The 5,446-nt window shown below is 34.2% G+C and overlaps 1 long non-coding RNA gene across 1 annotated transcript; it reads right to left on the reverse strand.

Moving 5' to 3' along the window:
* Nucleotides 1-403: 403 nt before the first annotated feature.
* On the reverse strand, nucleotides 404-3,150 carry LOC134274902 (uncharacterized). The gene is made up of 4 exons (XR_009993731.1): nucleotides 2,979-3,150; nucleotides 2,663-2,813; nucleotides 2,315-2,484; nucleotides 404-651 (listed from the first exon to the last, which is right to left on the reverse strand). It is a non-coding gene; the product is annotated as an uncharacterized LOC134274902 (long non-coding RNA).
* Between the last annotated feature and the right edge of the window lie 2,296 nt (nucleotides 3,151-5,446).

The following is a 5,446-nucleotide window of genomic DNA, read 5'->3' on the forward strand; positions in this document are numbered from 1 at the left end:
TCTTGACTTTAAAACCCGTTTTGTCTTGGAATACATGTCTTGCCAAAGCTTCATATTGTTGGCCATGTAGGACAACAAGTGTTTTTAATTTAAGAGGTTTTAAGATGCTAGAACACAGCTTCAGTCTGTTGCGTCGATCGGTAGCTTTGCAAATATCCCCAAACCTGGAAGCTGTCAAACGCCATTCTCTTTCACGGTGCCAAACTTTCGACAGGCTCTGTTTCCTCGTTCCGTGTTCAATGCGAGCGATGTCCCTATCTGATACCTGTACAAAAATTAGAAATTCTTTATACAGTATACCAAAGAATATCTTCAAATTCATCAAGATTCACAAAAACAATTTCTTCACTATTTTACAAAATATTTTATTTACCGGGTATATTAATATACCTTTTGGCTTTTGAGCTGCATCTATCCAATATTCGGTGAATGGCAGGTCCAAGTAATCATGGTCTAATACTGCAATGTTGATCAATGCCTTGGGCTTTATGTACTTGAAAGCCAAATCTGCAGATGTTGCAGCACAGTAGTTGGTTACAATGTTGCTCACGTAATCATTGTATCCAGCTATTCCTCTGTATTTCTGAGGCCTAGGGTCACTAAGATCTGGATTATACCGACAAGGCATGTCTTCAGCTTTTATGGGGGAGCCTGTAAAATTCAAAGGTTTAAAATAAGTTGGATGTTATTTTTTTTTAAGAAAATGACACTAGCGAATTCCATTTTATTCTATTTTAGTTTATCAAATATATACTCCTGTAGTGTTTTTCTTTACAAAGTCATATACTGAATATAAGTACTTGTGTAATTTAATATTTGCATAAATGTATTCATATAAAACTTTTTATTGATTTTATTTTCATGGTTTACTATATCCACATTGCTTGGAAATTTTTAGATCACATGTATCAATCGACAAAGTTTAATACTGAACACAAAAATATTTTGCATGCGTGCGAAATAATCCATTAAACCTTCAAAAACAACTCAACAAACTGTAAATTTATGAAATTGCAACTTAAAAATATATATGTTTAAATGGTATCATCATCATCATCATCCAAACATTATATTGAAAATCTTTTTATATGACACTTGTGTAAAAAACTAAAAACCTCAAAAAAATGTCAAATTAAACAAAAGAAACATTTTTTTAACACAGTTAGTTCAACTTTAAAAGAGTTTTTTCTTATGAAAAGTCTAAATCCCGTAGGAATAGCTATTACGAGGGCTGTTCGGAAATTATTGAGACAATTACATTTACTCCATAAAGGACGGAGATAATTTCATGAAAATTCATCATCCAAACATTAAAAAAATTTTATACAAGCCGTAGATTGTCGCATGTAGCGTTTAATACTCTTCCTTCTTTGTTACTTATTACATATATAACATTAAAAACATTCTCTTTTTTTAAACTATTCTTTAAAAATATATGTTACAAAAATTTACATTTATTGATCATCAGTGCCAATCATCAATGCGGGTTAAAAAAACGATTACGTAATAAAAATCTTTTAATTTTACTCTAGTTTAATTGTTAAAAAATGTATACCAATGAAATAACAAACCATAACACATCATTTTTTCCCTCGTTGTTATTGTTTTAGCAGGTCGTTCAGTCTTGAAAAGAGTTCTACATTGTGCAACACAAAATTTTAGGTATGCTGGCTGCTCCGCTCTTGACGTCAAGATCCATTTTTTCGTTGTTAGCAGATACCGCGCTCAATTTTTTAATATGTATTTCTGATCAAAATTCTATCAAAGTTGCACAACATGAATTTGAACCTTAGCTGAAAAAATAACAGAACTGAACATTTTTTCATTATGGATCCACATTTTGGGCATATTTCAACATCTAAAAGAGGGTTTATTGACACATTTATATAACCATTGTAGAAAAAATTTGAATATTTGTAAAATATTTCTTGCTCTTATTAATTTTTGGTGTATGTCAAACGTATATGCCAATTTTCAGTGAAAGACGTTCATTAGAAAGCAAAATATACACAATGCTAATTTTCGAACAACCCTCGTATATGTGTTTTGAAATTTCACCAAGAGCAAAACAACACCAGCTACATGTTTATAGGTTCCATTGGGGCCCTTCCCAGCAGGGCATTCACAGTCTGAATTTTTAATTTCACCCGTTTTTCTGTCAATTCTTACATGATAATTGTAAGACACCTGTTAAATATAGCCATATATTTTCACCACATAAGAACTAATTTTGACTGGCTCTACATTCACACTATAAACACACATTGATTTCTTTTTTTAATTTTTATTGTTCATTTATTAAATAAAAAACTACCTTTTTCTTCATTGCAGCTCTGACAAATCCTGTAAGGAAAAAGTCTTCATCTTGACAGTTAATGCTCAGTGCTTCAACTCTCTCTGACTCCAGCAGTAATTTTCCTTTCACAATGGCCTTTGTATTGCCCATCATTTGTCTGTCGACTGCTTGTCTATATTGAAAATATCCTAAAATTTCCAAAAGAAAATATGAATTTTACTCCTGCATGCTGACATATTTATTTCTGATATAAAATTTTCAAGACTGTTACATTTCATATGTGACATAAAACAAATACACATTTCAAATACAAACTTAACTGCCTAAGCAAGTCTCCCTTGATATCCAAATTCATAGTAATATTACCTTCGATATGGGCTTCTGTTATGTGTGGCAAAAGGTCATGATGGTCGATGTCATTTGTTTATAACCAGTAGTTGGCCATTCTACATCCCTTTCCGCTGGCAGTTCTATGACGGGACCACTAAAGTTGAAATTCCGTTCGTATGCTTCCAACCTGCGTGAAGTACAGGCCTATGTTTTATGTTTTGAATGCATGTTCAACATTGTTTTCATTTCACTACATAGCACCACATGACTCTGAATACCGTTATAATACAACTTATATAAGGATTACTTCAATGAATAAGGTTTGCATGTAACAGAATTAATGTTTTCTTACCTTTCTATGAGATCGGTTTTCCTTCCCGTCGTTACAGCGCCGCGTAATATTAATTCTTTTTTCAGTTTCGGCACTGTGTACGAAGCGTACGCCATGTTTATCTCGAATACCTCATAATACACCAGCACCTCTAGCGGCGCAAGGGGGAGATAAGCCGTTGGCGGACCCTATTGTGGCCCCGTCCTACCCTAGGGGCTCATAATTTGAACAATTTAGAATCTACACTACCCCAGGATGCTTCCACATAAGTTTCAGCTTTCCTGGCCCAGTGGTTCTTGAGAAGAAGATTTTTTAATGATCCCACCCTATTTTTGTCTTTTCTTGATTATCTCCCCTTAGAAGGGGACCTGGCCCTTTATTTTAACAATTTAAACTCCCCATCCCCCAAGGATCTTTGTACCAAGTTTGGTTAAATTTGGCCCAGTGGATCTTGTGAAGTTGAAAATGTGAAAAGTTTACAGAGGGACGGATGGACGACCGGACAGATGGATGGACATACTACGGACAAAATGTGATCAAAAAAGCTCACTTGAGCCTTCGGCTCAGGTGAGCTAAAAACAAGAGAAATAGGATGATCAGGAAAAATGAAATAATTAGTCTAATATTTAGTAACAATTCATAAATTAAGTTCTAATCTGTCCCCCATTTATCACTATCTCCAAGACTATATATAGGCCTTTCAACTGCCGCTAGGGTTCGATGTTAGGAACAATTAGTCATTGTCGTAACATGTTTAGAGCAGGTCCGAGGTATCTAATTGTATTTTAGCAAGTTTTTAGCTTTTCCCAAGTGTTTCTTCACTGTCAGTAGAATCCAGTGGTTTTAAAATTTAGCAAGAGGCCCATGGGCCACATAGCTCACCTGAGAAGCTTTGACCATTCTGTTCTTTACCAGATTTCCCCCTTGTAATGAATAATGCATCCCCACCCTACCACACTGATCATAATTTAGACATTTTGAAATCTACACTACCCAGGAATCCTTCCATGTGCACATAATTTTCAGCTTTTCTGGCCCAGTGGTTCTTGAGAAGAAGATTTTCAAAGATTTTATAAGACTATATATTTCTATGTAAAATTTTGATTACCAATTGTGGCCCCGCCCTTCCCCCGGGGGTCATGATTTTAACAATTTAGAATCTACACTACCCCAAGGATGCTTCCACATAGGTTTCAGCTTTTCTGGCCCAGTGGTTCTTGAGAAGACAATTTTCAAAGATTTTTCCTATATATTTCTATGTAAAACTTTGATTCCCCATTGTGGCCCCAACCCTTCCTCCGGGGGGTCATGATTTTTACAATTTAGAATCTACACTACCCCAGAATGCTTCCACATAAGTTTCAGCTTTTCTGGCCCAGTGGTTCTTTAGAAGAAGATTTTTTAATGACCCCTTCCTATTTTTGTCTTTTCTTGATTATCTCCCCTTGTGAGGGGACTTGGCCCTTTATTTTAGCAATTTAAATTTCCCTTCACCCAAGGATGCTTTGTATCAAGTCTGGTCAAAATTGGCCCAGTGGTTTTTTAGAAGAAGTCGAAAATGTGAAAAGTTTACAGACGGACAGACAGACAGAAAGACGGACGCCAGACAAAATGTGATCAGAAAAGCTCACTTGAGCCTTCGGCTCGGGGGAGCTAAAAACAAAGTAGTTATTTTTTGTTTTAATAATTTTCTTTAGTGTAACGATTCTAAATATTGCACTAGGATTCCGATAGTAAGGTGTGTTGCAGATTTATCGATGCCACGGGAGATAACTCTTGCATTGCAAAATTTCATAAAAACATCTATAAACTTTGCCAGAAAACTAAGTCAAAAGTGTTTTCCCACCGATTTTATTTTTGAAACAGAAAGATGAAATATTTCTAGATTTAGTTCAGCATGAATTATAGTCCTGTTAAAAATGTATTGGAAATTACAGTTCTTTGTTTCTGACCTAAATTCAATGGTTTATATAGGGAAACTCAAGAACACAAAAGAAAAGGATATTTTACTAAATAAGCAATTTTAAAACAAATCTTTGATTACATTATTCCATTTGGACTACATTGATAATGTTTTCAATAAAATATCAAATATTCGTCACATTCGATGTGCCGCCTATCAATACAATACTGCCTGGTATTTCGGTGGACTGCCTCTTAATAAAATATGTTGTTCTTTGTCATATTTATTCCCACAATTGTTTACAGATTCCCTGAACTGTTAAAATATTGTGAAGCCTTATATACATCAGCATGGTCATAACATGATCTAGCTGCAATGTTAATTCATGCAATGAAATGAGTAATTTAAGATTAATTTTCTGATTTTTTTTTATTAAAGCGGAATACTGGTACATGATGTTTTTATGAGCATCTCACTGAATCTGTCCAAACCTGAAGTACGTGAAATTCTTCAAAATATTACATGTTTAAGGTAAAGTAAATATTTTTTTCTTTCATTTCAAAATTTAAATTTTAATAAATCTATC

Source organism: Saccostrea cucullata, unplaced genomic scaffold (assembly GCF_032062105.1).
Source record: "Saccostrea cucullata isolate Sc308-1 unplaced genomic scaffold, CSIRO_AGI_Scuc_v1 ctg6788, whole genome shotgun sequence".
Lineage (NCBI taxonomy): Eukaryota > Metazoa > Mollusca > Bivalvia > Ostreida > Ostreidae > Saccostrea > Saccostrea cuccullata.